The 17,122-nt window shown below is 39.2% G+C and overlaps 1 protein-coding gene across 4 annotated transcripts in view; it reads right to left on the reverse strand.

Annotated features, from left to right (window-relative positions):
* Positions 1-17,122, reverse strand: part of GRIK2 (glutamate ionotropic receptor kainate type subunit 2) — a 650,966-nt gene that overhangs the window by 389,592 nt on the left and 244,252 nt on the right. The gene's annotated exons all lie outside the window — the stretch shown is intronic.

The raw sequence follows: 17,122 nt of genomic DNA on the forward strand, positions 1-17,122 counted from the left end.
AAATAACACATTCAAACCAGAACATTTCTTTTCAAATTTTGTTAGTGTTATTTATATAACCACACAAAATAGTAAGGGCACATTTGTTGTGTATAGTAACAGGAATCACATGGAACATCAATCTGGTTATTTTCCAAAAATTACTGGCACCAAGACTATTTTTTTTACTGGCCATGATATCCAAGGACCATCTGAGCTGACACCAGCTCAAATGAAGCCATAATAAATTCAGCCCTTTCCCAGCTTAGGTGTTGTGGGAATTATTTGGAACTACCCTAACCCTGGATCTACTTAGTACTCATGCCAAGATACAGGAAATCTGGCTCTGGTACAACATATTTCCTCTTCTTCCTGTCTGCACCTCTCTTCCATTTTTAATTTTTGCAACAGTTATCTACCAGCAAAGTGATTTTGCTGACAGATGGCTGGCAGATTGGTCTGTGGGCAAATCTCTGAACTCAATGTCCAAGGCAGATTTCTGCTCTCAAAAGAATTGTTGTAGTTGTGGTTGTTAAATACCATCAATTTGGCATCAACTTATACTGACCCTATCAATGAAAAACCTGGTAATGAAAATATCTGTGCAATTTCACAGCCTTGGGATGCATCTTCCTTATCTGAAACTATTAATCTGTAATGCAGTTTTCTTTTCTTTTTTCCTACTCCCTTCTTTCCATGCAATATTGTCTTTTCCATGAATTATTGTCTTTTTTAGGGAATCATGTCTTCTCATACATACAAAACACTAGAGCTTCCCATTTATTTATTTTGGTTTCTACGGAGTATTCAGAATTGATTTTCTCTTGACCCTTTTATTTGTCTTTTTGGTAAACCATTATCTCCTTCGAAGTTTCCTCCTGTACCATATTTCAAATGGGTTGATTTTTTCCCTCCTTTTAGCTTTCTTCACATCCAAATCTAGAATTCAGAAATATTATGGCAAGGGCGACTCTCACTTTGGTATTTAATGTTACTGCTTTACATTTAAGAATATTATCTAGTTTCATCAAGTCCTAGTCTCCTGGTTTGATACAATCTTTTTAACTGTAGTATATAATTTTGAAGCACATGACTCCTGAAACCAGTCTCTTCTAACTTTTGCTTTGTCTTAGAGACATAAAAAGATTCTTTATGATGCTTCAATCTTTCACCTAGAGCCTCTACAGATGCTAATGAGGATGCAACGTCTGCTTAGAGCACTATATTTCCATATGTCACTAGATGCCACTGAACTATGTTCCAAAAAATAGTTGCAAGTAATAGTTTATGCAAATTGAGAGGGAAGATATCATTATCCTTGCCACCCACAAAGGATCCATCTTCAAAATACTCCTTATAACAGTACTGAGAAGATTAGCTCATGTTGTTGGGGTTTTTTAATCCAGGGAGAAAGCTATATGTCACGTTGCTCTTATCTGTTTGTGTTTTAAAGACCTCAGGTGAATACAATAAGTGGCCAAGGACATTATTACATACGTCTCCTAAAATAGATTCTCCTGTGGTAAACTCAACTTGACTGAGATGGGATCGTACCTGACTAGCTCCTCATCTTACTGTACAAATCCTTTCTGAATGTGCTTTGAAAATGTTGACTTTACTGTACAATAGGAACATGACTCCTAATCTATACTGTCTCCAACTTCATTCATGCCCCTTTTCAGTTTTTTAAATATTGGAACTGCACAACTTTGATAGTTCACAGATACAAAGCTGTACACACTGCTGAACTCTTCTATTTTCAGTTTCAATACTCCAGTGATACACATCGGAAGTCTTTAAGAAGAAAAAAACCAAGATTTTTACAATGTAAATACTTTTGGTATTGTGTATATTCAGCAATTGGAAGATGTACTTTAAAAATGCACATGCACATGTGGGAAGTTCTTGTAAAATGTTCTTGCCTTGAAAGAAAATGAATTGTTCAATTAACAGGGAGTGCCTTGTTGCTGACCAAGATCATGACAGTCACTTCACTTTATTTTTTAAAGTAGAAAAAGGAAGTGATCGGGACAATTTGGGAGGGGAGAAGGGTTCCATTTTTCCTTTGTGGCTGGGAAGGACAGCCCACAACAAGTGGCTAAGGCAGATTTCTCTTATTGCATTTTCTAAAACTGATTGAAAGTGTTTTCAGAAGTCAAAAGACAGAAAGAAATCATGGCCATTTAATACAACTTTGACATGTCTTAAAGCTTGATTTGGGATGAGATTAGAATGATGCAGTAAAAAAGTGTTTTTATTCATGTGTAGAGAGCCTCCAATGTGGCTTGCAGACTTGTATGATAATGTCCCAGGTCTTGTCATTTGCATGTCTTTAAGTAAAAGAGAAAGGCTTGGTTAAAAACCATGGATCTTTTGCAAGTGTCAGTCAGGAATGGTAGGGTATCTCACAACACAATTCTTCATATACCTGTTTAAATTTCTCAGTAAAAAATAAGTGTAATCTTTATAAGGAAATAAAGTTGACAGCTGAAGCAAATGGAAATGCTTTACCAAGCAGAGAGTTGTGGAATTATTTAGATATGATTCTGTAGGTGCCCTTCTAAACTGCCTCAAAACCCAAGAGGACCCCCCCCCTCCCGATGTGACATTTTTGTGTGCCAGGAGTGCTCTCCAGGAGGGCCTGTGCTGCCAGAAGGCCCTTCAGGTAAGCTTTTGAGGGGAAAATGGGGGGCTGGGCAGAGAAGTGGGCAACATCCTACTCCTTTAGGTTCCAGGAGCCTGAAGAAATTAGATGGCTGTGGAGATTGACTCCTGGGACTTCAGAAGCAGTTCTGGGAGTCAATCCCCACAGTCCTGGGACCTGTAAAGATCTGGACCTTAGATTAATGTCTGAATCTTTGGAGGAGCCAAATTAATCTGGAGTAAATTGGGATATGCCTGCGTTTACCTAAGGCATCATTTGGATGGTTCAGTTAAACCCGTGATTCATCACCGGTTCCAGGATAGTGCAGAAGGGTCTTAAGAGACCTGCCAACTTTTCTGTATTTCAAAAATACTGACTTTGGACTGCACAATTGATAATGAGATGGGTTTATCCTAGATCAGGGGTGTCAAACTCATTTTCCCTGAGGTCTATATCAGTCCTATGGGTGCCTTCAAAGGGCCATTTGTAACTGTAAGCTATATCAATGTAACTATGTTGCCGTGGTATTGAAGGCCCCATGGTTGCATAAAATGACATGGTGGGCCAGATTCTGCCTGTATGTTTTTGTGTTTGACACATGTGTGTTTTATTATAGAAAGTTTCAGGAGAGTCACAATAAATCATCATTTTTAAAAAGAAAGTCTCACTTTTTTTGAAGGAGATTTCTAACCCCTTTAAAACCTAAGTAAAATGTGGTAAAATGTGCAATTATGGTATTTTCTTTGCATGCAACCAGCCTTCTGCCACCTGTCAGTTATTCAAACAAATTAATGAAATTGTAAAAAATAATTGACACTGACTGTCTGAAGAAGGAATACCCTGCTGCTTTTTAAAACCTGCCTTCAATATTTTTTTAAAAAACAAAGAAACCCCATTTTCCCTATGTTTTGGCAGTAATCTGTCTAAAACCAATAGATGGTAGCAAGAACAAGAGTTCTAATTAGGTCCTTATTTTATTTCATTTTTTAAACTTTTGTAAATACAGTAATCCTGTCAACATATACAGAGATGAAAGGATGACAAATTCATTTATGGAAGAACAATATGAAGTTGTATCTACAATTTTGAAAGTAAAGTAGAAGCTGCACTCAAAGCACTTGGTAGAAATAAATAACCAGAAACAGATGGCATACCAATAGACCTGATTAAAGCTACAGAGATAGAAAACACTCCAACTCTAACTAGGATCTGCCAAAAAATATGCAATATTAAAGCAATGGCCTATGGACTGGAAATGCTCATTCCAGTCTCTAAGACAGAGGACATCAGGGATTGGTCCAGCCACTTCATTAATCTCCATTGCATGCAAAAAAGAAAAAAAGACTTTGACCATATGGAGTGAGAATTGCCAGATCTTCAAATTGTGTTCAGAGAAGGAAGAGGTGTTAAGGATATTGTTGGAAACAGGCATTTCAAGCTTATTGATCCCATGTCCATGTGGTGCTGAATACAACTCTGAAGTTTCACCTAAGTTTTCAAGGAATTATCTAACTTGCTTGACCTGTTTGAAGGTATGATTCAGCAACCTGGATAGTTGAAAAAAAAATGCCATAATAGATTTGTCATGACCTGTCCTGATAGCCACCAGCTACTTCAACTGCTGCCACCACTGTGTTGGTTTTTGCAGGAGAATATAGTTAGTAAGGAGATAGGCTGTGAAGTTGATTGTAGAAGTCATGTAATTTACAAAGAAGAGAAAAGGTTGTTTTGTACATAACATCTGAAAACAGGATGTAATTTTTCCCCTTCTTGATGGCATTGATGGGATCTCATGCCTCTTAGAACTGAGACAATTTGCCCAGTGGCTCTTCAGATTATTTTTTCTGTACTGTAATAGCAATTATTCTATCTACTACCTACTTTGGCTTCTACTGACTAGTTTCAGCTCAGTACACCACCTAAAGTTTCTGTTCAGAACAAACACACACCCTCTCTCTCATACATGTATCTCTCTGTATCTGTGTTATCCTTTTTGCTCTAGTTGTATGTTCTATCTACCATAGAATCTTGCAGACAGTTTGGGTGACAGGCAGATACAGTTCTGAGCAAGCTGAAATGGCTGCTTCTCCTCAAACAAAAGTTTTGATCGTACAAGACTATTGTCACATGAATAAGGTTGAAGATGCTAAAGTCACATCTAGAGAAGATGCAGGAGACAATGGCATAGAGAGCAGATGGTTTTGGATTGGTATCCACGGAGTCATGATTAAATACACAAAAACAGCTTGCTTTACCCATGAAAGCACAAATTCTAGCTACGGCTGAGAAGTACCTTTTGTTGGTTATATCTAGTAGGAAGATTGTATTCTTTCTCCGAAGAAAATTTTTTTTTTTGACACTGGCGTCTTCTTTTGTGTTATGCCCTTGATTTAATGCTCCAATGTGTTTCTCATGAGTATGGCCCTGAAGATGACCTCAGGAACTTCACCTGAAGCAGGGTTTTGTTATTTTTGTTTTTGCTAAAGCATTGACTGGGCCACTTAAAACTGAAGGGACATTATTATTATTATGTCCCTTATGCAAGAGAGACACCATTGTGTCCCCAATACAGAGGTGCAAAACGGCTATGTACCACTAGAGGGACTGGCAAACCATACCTCCAAGTGGTACATGGCTGATTCCAGTCCTCTGACGCTTACGCTTCACACCTTTCTGGCTTAGGAGATGCAGAGGGCATCATGACCTGGGACTGATAGTGGGTTGCAGGCTACCTCACCTTAGGATGAGCTCACCTCTAGCCAATCACTCTGCCAATGATGTAATCCAACTCACTGTTACTAGGCAAGCTTTACAAAGAGCACATGAAAGATATATAAACAGCTTGGCTGATCAATAAACTTTGAGATCACTTCTTCATCACCCCCCTTGACTGTCTGGTGGTTTTCTTCATGCGTCTCCAACATCTGGTGACCCCGTTCGTGATCCTCCCTGCCTTTTGCTCACCGCTGGAATAGCTTTCGTGCACGTCAACGGTCCAACCGTTCCCTGAAAACGTGAGTAATGGGTGGAAATTTGTCAGCTGTCCGACAGGAGCATGCTCGGGAGCTGCACAAATTGTTGAGCCAGAAACAGGGGGGTCCCGAAGTCAGTCAAGGAGACTTGGAAGACTTAGTTAGAGAGATTGAGAGTCATTGTTTATGGTATCCAGAACAAGGTTCATGGAACCCATCGGATTGGGTCCGGATAGGGCAAACCTTTCTTGAAAAACCCCAGGGGACAATTCAACAATTATTGCTGTGGAAGCAATGTTGTGAAACAATCACTCTCCTGGGAGTGACAGATAATCGCCCACCCTTACTGGCTCCGGCCGCGAGTCAGCCTCTTCCAACTCAGATCATAAATCCTCTTTTTACCCCGCTTGAGATGGGATGTTCACAGCCAGCCCTCCCTATCCTGCCTTCATGTGTCTTTGCTTTTGAATCATCCCCCGCCGATCCAAATCTCCCCTCCACTTCTCTTGAAAATAAACAGCCAAGTCTTGAGAAGTTTTTACAGCCCCAGCCACTGAGAGACATGATTCCTCAGACCATTCAAAATGCTGGGGGCCGAAAAACCCTTCATGACATGACAGAGTTCGGGGAAGCTGTATCCCCTTCTGTCCACATTCAAAACACAACAGCCGTGATTCCAGACCTAATTTATGGCTCCGGCACATTCACTAAAGCAGCTGGCCGACCAGAACTTCCCATAATGTCATTCAATCCCGCAACACTGGCGGTTGAACAGCCCATTGATCACCAAACAATCATAAATATCATAATCCACCTCCCAGATTTTGAGTCTGAAAAGACGCATGCTTTTGCAGGGGGAGTTACATAAATAAACCACATCTGGATAGACTGTTAGGTCACAAATTCCTCATTCTTCTTAATATATCATTGATAAGACAGTTTAACAACCCCTCTCTCCAAAAGACAACATTAAAACATTTCCATTCAGCAAAACATAAAGCTCCCGTGTATACTGTCATTAAATTTCTTACAAAATGATTTTCAAAATAAACTTCTGTTTAATCAGAAGTTCCAGGGTTATATCACATAAATAATCTAAAATCAGAGATCAATATAGAGAGTCCTCATTCTTTTTAAAAGAGTGTTTTGATAAAAAAGCTTTCAAAGTTTTATCTTTGATAAGAGATAGACAATACACAGTCCTCTAAAAATTGTCAAATTTCATCTCCTTTAATGCTAAACAATATTAATTAGTTATAAAATATAATGAAAGCCACTATAACTCTTTAAGATAGTTCTTTATGTTATATTAACCCTCAACTGAGAGATTGTTTGAGATTATTTTCATTTGTTATTGCTATTATTGTTTCATAGTTATAATTTTGCTCGTTGTTATTACTGTTTCATAGCCATAAGTTTGCTACCTGTCATAAATCGTGATATACATGTCTCATATACAAAATAGATTCTCATTTGCTTGATCTAGTTTAATACACAACAATTTAAAAACTGATAGAGTTGGTGTTGATTGCATAATCAAGAGTTGTGATTCTTAAAATCTATAGTTCACAACTCAAACACATTCTAAACTCCACCAACAATGACATTAAACCAAACTTGACACACAAAACTTCTTGTCCCTTTCATTTTAAAGGGTAAATTATATATAAAACTCAAATTACACTACATTCAACTCATACAATCTTAAATTTTAATCACACCTAAACAATTACATGCTTGGTTTCCATGCCTTTCATCTGATGCTTACAAATAGATCAGCTTCACAAAAACACACTTCTTACAAAACATGACAACACATGCTTACATGATAACATATCTTGCTATATTATCAATCATATTATATTTTAAACATTCTATTTAGTTCATTTTAAGATTGAGTTTATTAAGTCTATAAATCATAGCTTTGTTTAATGCTCTTCTTCCTTTCCTAAAAAGACCACACTTTCCCCCTCCATATCCAACCCAACATGCTAAAATCAACACTCACTTCTTACAGACAGACACCACCCCCTGTTCCTTGTTTTATTTTAATAAACAATCTAAAATACCTACTTCATAAAAACGTTAACAAAGCGATACTCAAAACCAGACATTTATTGCTTTATGCACACATCATATCTACCTTACACACTAAAATCCATCAGAGTCTCTCCCCTTTCCAAGCTGACACACGCTGCCCAACAAAAGGGGGGCCATACATTCCACAAGCCGTGCAAAACACGACCAGGCTCTGAGATCATATACACACACACACCAACATTACCTCCTCCTCCCGTCCTGTCTGTTCTTAAATGATTTCTTTTGGTTCATGATTGTTTACCTTTTGATTTATGCTTTTAATTTGTCTCTTTTATACGATATTATAAGATGTTTTTAAATATGCTTTCATTCTGCTTTCATGCCTAATACTTAAAAACTACAATTCCCTTCCTCACACACCGATACCCATTCTACACTATGCTGATCAAAAACCATAATAAATCATTATTTGATTGATTAATGACTGTCTAAATGCTTACTCTACAACACAACACAACCCTATGAGAGTCATGCCTTTTCATCCTCAAACTACAAAACCTATCATCCCTTTCTCATTACACAATCACTAAAGTTTTCCAACAGCTTTACTGTTGCTCATTGCCTCACTCATCCACATATATTTCAACAGATTAAAACCACTCACCCATAACATTACTCAAAATACATTCCCTAAAGATTTTAATACAACATTTTCTGCCTTGATCGAGTCTATTTTTCCTAAACTTCACCCACATTATTACCTTAACCTTAAAGATTCTAAAACTGCTTTTTTCCCTTTTATGACTCTGTGTCAGTTCCAAAGATTTTACAATCATACCATCCCAATACTAGAGGTTAAACATGGCTTCCCACTCTGTCCCCAAGCCATCCCTATACACCTCACTCATGACAGACTTACAGACTATCTACATACAATCAACAGGTGTTTCATAAACACCCCATCCTCAATAAGATATCACAGTTAATAAACTCCTAACTACAACAGTCATTTCAACTTCAACCACTTATACTCTTTGCCTCATTTTTTCCTTACACAATTACCTTTACATTCATAAACATCTTTACTACAACATACCTTATGTTACAATGCTAATTCACAATGTTCTGCCCATATCTTTAACATTCCATATAATAGCCACACCAAACGCGATTGCTGAGGGTTCAAATCATACCTCCACAAACCATCTGCTTCTTTTCACACACACACAAAAAAAAAAAGGGAGAGTTACTCCCTGGCTTCGTTGCCTTCTCCTTTCGCTTTCCAAAGGCTTTCCCGCAATGGCCTTCATATACGTGTTATTTACCATTAATCATTTGAATTTAATTTTATCTGATTCTTCTTTCGTTACCAGGATCCAGAAGCATTTCCCTCTCCCTACCCCCTTTTACTCCTTTAATGCAGGTTGCCAGATCCGGAGTGAAAAGGCCCAGCTCCCCTCATCGCAAAGATACTGCTGTGACGGGTCGATTTGAGTTAAAGTCATAGAGTCAAGGAGTTAAAGGAGACCTCATGGGCCATCCAGTCCAACCCCCTGCCAAGAACCAAGAGTTCCTGCTTCAGCTGTCATAAACCTATGAACTTTAACAAACACAACTTGCTTTTTAACAACATTGTTTAAACACACATTCTCTGTCATTGGCTTCTTAAATCAAGCGCTTTGGATTCCTGCTCGCTACATTTGTCTCTAAAAAGATGACGTGGCACCAAAGCCTTCAAAATCCCATTCACCTTCTAGTCTATTCTATGTGTTGTTTCAAATCTCACAAATAATTTCAACAAAATACTTATGCATGTTGTTTTTTAATGACTTAGCTTAACATTTTAAGCAAAACACTGTACCTGCCTGGTGGGATTTCCTGTGGTCTTGGCTTCCTGTCGGCTGGATTAGAAGAGCGGTTCAAATTGCTTTACTGTTAACTAGCTGTTTGATCATATGCTGCCACATTCAATACATCCCATCCCTGTGACATATTTACCAGCCACAGCCCCTACAAGCCCCTCCCAGATATGATGTCCTTTGTACATACAAATTGTTGATAAACGAAAAGGGGGGATGAAGGGACATTATTATTATTATGTCCCTTATGCAAGAGAGACACCATTGTGTCCCCAATACAGAGGTGCAAAACGGCTATGTACCACTAGAGGGACTGGCAAACCATACCTCCAAGTGGTACATGGCTGATTCCAGTCCTCTGACGCTTACGCTTCACACCTTTCTGGCTTAGGAGATGCAGAGGGCATCATGACCTGGGACTGATAGTGGGTTGCAGGCTACCTCACCTTAGGATGAGCTCACCTCTAGCCAATCACTCTGCCAATGATGTAATCCAACTCACTGTTACTAGGCAAGCTTTACAAAGAGCACATGAAAGATATATAAACAGCTTGGCTGATCAATAAACTTTGAGATCACTTCTTCATCACCCCCCTTGACTGTCTGGTGGTTTTCTTCATGCGTCTCCAACATAAAACAGTAGAACAAAAGGTAACAACCTTGGTAGCAGCTGTGTCAAACTCCATTAAAACAAAACAACCAATAAAACAAGTTAAAATTATTAGCTGTGGGAGATTCAAAAACAATACATAAGAGCACAAAACCAAAATAACTCCAAGCACAAGTCAGCAGAAAAAGAGATAAAAGGCAGTAGAACATCCAATTATAGAAACATAAATGACAAAACAAAAAAAGGGGGATAAAATATTAACTTTCCAAAAGCCCTCTCAAAACAGAAATTGTTCCACTAACAGCTAGAAATCCTCAAGGAAGTGACCAAGTAAACCACCTTTGAAAGTACACTTTTAAAGGTCTTGCACTATGGAGGTCTTGCATTATGCGTAGACCTTGCAGACTTTATCTGCATTAAAAATAAAATGCTTGGGGCTGAAGTCAACAACACTTTAAAGATATGGCAATCAGACATACTGGGAGCTCCACATCTGCAATTTTAGTCCCTAAATGAGCTATGTAAAAATAGATGCCATTTTGGCAGTAAAATTGTAGATGCATGGGCTTTCATTCAGATTACATCAAAGTCAAAAGGTTTAGAAACAACATACTTCCCCCACAAACAAATGTCCTAACCTGGGTTAAGTCCCTGTATTTACTTTGGAGTAAATAAAGTATTATTTCAGCCCTTTGGCCCTTGAAGAATGGATTAGAAGGCATTCAAGTAAGGCAATATACAGCAACTGTGCCCCCCCCCCCATCACCACATATTTTTGGATTTAACTCCATAATCCCTCCTTTTTCCTTGCTACACTGCCTTGGGCTGATGGGAATTATAAACTGAAAATCTGTGAAGGACCTTAGTTGCCCAATGCTGCATGAATGTGAGTAATGGGGATGAGGATGGTAACTCATAGGTAGAGGCAAGGCATTGTTTGATAGCCAGAAAGGTAGGTGCATATGTGTGTGTTTCTTCATGTTTGGGCTGGGGGGGGGGGGTTCAACAGCAGATGTCACAATTTCTGTGATATTTTACATCCCACATAACCTTAAATGGGGTCCCATTTAGGATTGTGGAGTGTCCACAGCACTACAAACCATGGGTGTTTTGCAGGACAAAGTCATTATCAGGCTGTCTATGGCATGTGTTATTCTATAGTGCTTAGAGCCAACTTTCCAGTATTTAATTTAATTTTCCAGTATTAAATTTCTCTGAGAATTCCTACACATAACCTAACTATGAAAGAAGTGAGGTAATAACTTTCTCTTTCTTTTTTATCCAAATATACATGAAAATAGGGCTTGTGTTTGTGCACTGCAGATTTCCTTACTAAAACATGTTTAACAAAAGGCCATCCAAATGAGGTATACTTTGAAGAATATGCACATATGGTTGGGGGTGGATGAATGAGAGATCCCACATAGCCTAAGGGTCCTTTATTTGCTTTTGTGTCATTGATTTTCTCTCTGTGTGATAATCTCCAAATCTGTTCAGGTGTGGCAGCATTGATCAGACTTCAATCCAGGAAACCAATGTTAGAGCTGTTATTTTTTTCTGCAATGCTAGGGATTTTTTTCTCATGGTCAAAATGTATAAACTCACAGTTCATCTATGCAAAAAATTACGCCTAAGACCTCAAGCTTCCTTAGTTTGGTTATATAATGCAGTGGCAGCTGGTATTGTTTTCCATCTTTTGAGAAGCAAAGCACCCTAGGCTTTCTATGTCTGTAGTGCCCAAATTTTCAAGATATCTCTTCATAGATTATATAGAGCATCATATAGTTCCTTCTTGATATTAAGGTCTTGTTTCCAAGGGAGTTGATAAACAATGCATTTTAAACATACTCATTAAAAATGAATGAGTTAGTTATGAAGTGCAAGACATAAATCTCTTTATTATAACTATAGTTTATCATTTCCATAACAGGTTAGTACTCTGTGTTTGAAATACATTGGCCATAAGTCAGACTTTCTATCATTATTACTAATTAATTATATTGCACCTCTTAAAATCTACAGCACTTTATAACTGCCCAGGTCTGTGCCATCCTTAGTTATAACCATATTTTTGTTTATTACAAATTATTTCCTATAAAACATTTATAATACAATTTGAATATATTATATGGTGCACAAATTGTGTTAGCCGATTTTGAAATAGTTATTTCCCAAAATAATCTCTCTTCATCATTTTCCTTTCCTTTCCTTTCCTTTCCAAGATGTAAAGAGCAGGTCTCAAAAAAAAGGAAGATTCATCAGAACTATTATGTACTTAAAGAAGCAGCAGTTCCCTAATATCCTTCTGATCAGAGCTGTGGCTTGTTGTAAGCAACATATGTACCTATGAACACCTATGTTCCATAAGACCTTACAGAACTAAAAGCTGGAACCCTATTATGAGGTGGATCGATGTTTAGGTTCTCACCCTTAATATCTCTTCATCCAAATCAATTCATACCATCTAGATTTGAGCATGTCACAAACTGGAAAATGAACAGTTTGTTCAGAAAAATGGCTGAAGTTTCCCACAGACACCATAAATCTGATCTCATACTGCAAAGCAGTGGCAGAATTTCATAGTTGTTTTAGGGAAGCAATGAGCAGAGATCTAATACCAAAACTATTCTTTAAGCAGATATAATATGGGAATCAAGATGCATTGCGTAGCAGTTTTCCCATTTAGTGGCAGTTTACCATCATAGGTGGAGATAAAAAATGCAGACTAATTCTGAATTTAGGAGTGAAAGAAAATTATTATTTTAAATTTGTTTTCCTGATGCAACAAGATTTCTTGGTGCTTTCCAAATTCTGTCAGTTAGAATAACAGTTACCAAGTTATTCACACTTTGCAGACTCTCTTGCTGTATTCATCTGTGCAAAAATGTGGATGTCTTTTTCAGTCCATTATCCAGGCAGAGGCCAAAAGGGGGCACTAGACAGAGACGGATAGTCCATTTTATGGGTGGGGGGGGGGGAGAGCTGAACGAGAAAAATCATTTCCCTATTTCTGCCGATAGTCCCCCGTTCCTTCCCCATGTCATTAATGAGGATTGTTTCCATGATGGTGACATGGGTAGGGGGAATAACAAAAAAAAAAAAAAAATAGGGGCAACTCTCCCATCATTTCCCCCTCCATAAAATGGACTATCATTCTCTGTGTAGCGCCCCCTTTTGGACTCCGACCAGATAATGGAACAGTACCAAATTAATTTTTATGCAGGAAATGTTTTTGCTATATAGAAAACTGTATGTGCAGGAAATACATTTTCGACACAGAAAAGCCACATACATTTAATATATTTCTACCCTGAAATAGTTGGCAGTCAACAAAAAGAGCAAGATAACATGGCAAGGAGAAGAAGAGTAAGTGAATCATTAGTTCCTCCTGGGATGGATGAGGAACATAATGATTTCCTCTCCTATTCTGAATATGAAACACTCCACAAAGTAATATTTCACTATCTAGCAGGATTTCACTATCTAGCACAGTTGTTCCCAACCTTTGGTTCTCTAGTTGTTTTGGACATCATCTCCCAGAAATCCCAGGCAGCTTATCAGCTGTTAGGAATTGTGGGAGTTGAAGTCCAAAACACCTGAAGGACCAAGGTTGGGAACCACTGATCTAGCAGGATTAATATAATTTCTTTGGGAATGACTTCCCCATATAGATAGTCTTCCAAGTAGATATATGACCTTGTTACATGGCCACCATACTTGCCTTGCATTGTCAGGGGCAACGGAGAACCTGGCACCCCATGCCCTGCATCGCCCAGCTCCAATATGGGTAATCCCACGGGGGGAAACATGGACCGCTTGGCTTTTCTCCATTGCTTCTAATAGTAACACAGGAAGCCTCCTGTGTTGACATGGTGGCGGCATGTGCTGGCTGTGCCCTACACCAACCTCTGGTTCTATGCTGGCATAATTTGATGGGAGCCTGCAGGCTCCATGGCTGATGTGGGGCAGAGCCGGCATATGTCGGCGAAATCCACTTTTTGTGATGAGGTAAATAGTCCATGCTCCAGGAACAGTATTTCTCCAAGGATAGTGTTCCAGCAGAACAGACTAAGCACAGGGGTGAAAACTGACTAAAGGGAATTGGCTACTTGCTCAGGGCACAGCTTTACTATTTGGTGAACCATATGATTATTTCTGATATACAGTACTACTATTATATAATAGGACTAGATTTAGTAAACAGAGTCCCAGAAGAACTATGGACAGAAGTCCGAGACATTGTTCAGGAGGCGGCAACAAAGTACGTCCCAAAGAAAAAGAAAACCAAGAAGGCAAAATGGTTGTCTGCTGAGACACTGGAAGTAGCCCAAGAAAGGAGGAAAGCAAAAGGAAACAGGGATAATGGGAGATATGCCCAGTTAAATGCTCAATTCCAGAGGTTAGCCAGAAGAGATAAGGAACTATTTTTAAATAAGCAATGCATGGAAGTGGAAGAAGACAACAGAATAGGAAGGACACGAGACCTCTTCCAGAAAATTAGAAACATTGGAGGTAAATTTCAGGCAAAAATTGGTATGATAAGAAACAAAGATGGCAGGGACCTAACAGAAGCTGAAGAGATCAAGAGAAGGTGGTGAGACTATACAGAAGATCTGTATAGGAAGGATAATAATATTGAGGATAGTTTTGACGGTGTGGTGAATGAATTAGAACCAGACATCCTGAGGAGTGAGGTTGAATGGGCCTTAAGAAGCATTGCAAACAACAAGGCAGCAGGAGACGACGGGATCCCAGCTGAACTGTTTAAAATCTTAAAAGATGATGCTGTCAAGGTGATGCATGCCATTTGCCAGCAAATATGGAAAACACAAGAATGGCCATCAGACTGGAAAAAATCAACTTATATCCCCATACCAAAAAAGGGAAATGCGAAAGACTGCTCAAACTTCCGTACAGTGGCCCTTATTTCTCATGCCAGTAAGGTAATGCTCAAGATCCTGCAAGGAAGACTCCAGCAATACATGGAGCGAGAGTTGCCAGATGTTCAAGCTGGGTTTAGAAAAGGCAGAGGAACGAGAGACCAGATTGCCAATATCCGCTGGATAATGGAGAAAGGCAGGGAGTTTCAGAAAAACATCTACTTCTGCTTCATTGACTATTCTAAAGCCTTTGACTGTGTGGATCATAATAAATTGTGGCAAGTTCTTAGTGGGATGGGCATCCCAAGCCACCTTGTCTCTCTCCTGAGGAATCTGTACAAGGACCAAGTAGCAACAGTAAGAACTGACCACGGAACAACAGACTGGTTCAAGATTGGGAAAGGCGTACAGCAAGGCTGCATACTCTCACCCAACCTTTTTAACTTGTATGCAGAACACATCATGCAATGTGCGGGGCTGGATGAATGCAAAGCTGGGGTAAAAATTGCTGGAAGAAACATTAACAACCTCAGATATGCAGATGACACCACTCTGATGGCCGAAAGCGAGGAGGAGCTGAGGAGCCTTCTAATCAAGGCGAAAGAAGAAAGCGCAAAAGCCGGGTTGCAGCTAAACGTCAAAAAAACCAAGATTATGGCAACAAGAATGATTGACAACTGGAAAATAGAGGGAGAAACCGTGGAGGCCGTGACAGACTTTGTATTTCTAGGTGCAAAGATTACTGCAGATGCAGACTGTAGCCAGGAAATCAGAAGACGCTTACTTCTTGGGAGGAGAGCAATGTCCAATCTCGATAAAATAGTAAAGAGTAGAGACATCACACTGGCAACAAAGATCCGCCTAGTCAAAGCCATGGTATTCCCTGTAGTAACCTACGGATGTGAGAGCTGGACCTTAGGGAAGGCTGAGCGAAGGAAGATCGATGCTTTTGAGTTGTGGTGTTGGAGGAAAGTTCTGAGAGTGCCTTGGACTGCGAGAAGATCCAACCAGTCCATCCTCCAGGAAATAAAGCTCGACTGCTCACTGGAGGGAAAGATACTAGAGACAAAGTTGAAGTACTTTGGCCACATCATGAGGAGACAGCAAAGCCTAGAGAAGACAATTATGCTGGGGAAAGTAGAAGGCAAAAGGAAGAGGGGCCGACCAAGGGCAAGATGGATGGATGGCATCCTTGAAGTGACTGGACTGACCTTGAGGGAGCTGGGGGTGGTAACAGCCGACAGGGAGCTCTGGCGTGGGCTGGTCCATGAGGTCAAGAAGGGTCGGAGACGACTGAACGAATGGACAACAACATTATATAATGTTTTTCTATCTGGTCATACTTCATATTGTTGAGTAATTGCAATGTTGCACTAGAGATTAAACTTAAATGTGCTCAATATATTCCAGAAGATATCACACAGTTATATGTTTGAGTTCAATTTTGTCTTTAAAAGTTGGGGAAATGTCATTTTTCTTATTGCATGTGATTCCTTAAAATAAGAAAACTGTCCCAAATAGGAGCCACTGGATATAAAACAGAGCAAGTTGTATTATTTTGAGCCAGCCCATTAGCAGCAACTCTCCAGTGCTCATACATAAGTTTTTTCCCAGCCATATCAGAAAATACCAAGGATTGGACCTGACATCTTTTTCATACTATGTATGTAATCTGCCACTAAATTAGAGCTCTTCCCCGTTTGTTTTTATGTGGTGTTATATAGGCATGGTGAAACAAACACATCAAAATTGATTTTGGTAAGGGGTATGATTCAAGAAAAATATTCATATAATCAGATATGCATCTCTGTGCCTCCTTTAAGAGATATAAGATGCAAATTTCTATATGCATTTTTCCATTTCTCTTTCCAGCCAACTCCAGTATTGACTTGATTATCAAGGACAGCTCTGCATTTTCATTTGCATTCGGCACACAGAACTGTTGCTGACACCTAATGAAGTGAATAGGAAGCTGCTATGATAACACTGTAGCACCCTCTATGCATTGAATCTTCCATGCATGTCAAAATGAACATGCCTGAATACCCCCCCCCCCCAATTCCCTGCCCCATGTCATAGACGTGTGCCTCTTGAACAGTGGTTCTCAACCTGTTGGTCCCCAGATGTTTTGGCCTTCA

The sequence above is a fragment of the Anolis sagrei genome, chromosome 1 (assembly GCF_037176765.1).
Source record: "Anolis sagrei isolate rAnoSag1 chromosome 1, rAnoSag1.mat, whole genome shotgun sequence".
Lineage (NCBI taxonomy): Eukaryota > Metazoa > Chordata > Lepidosauria > Squamata > Dactyloidae > Anolis > Anolis sagrei.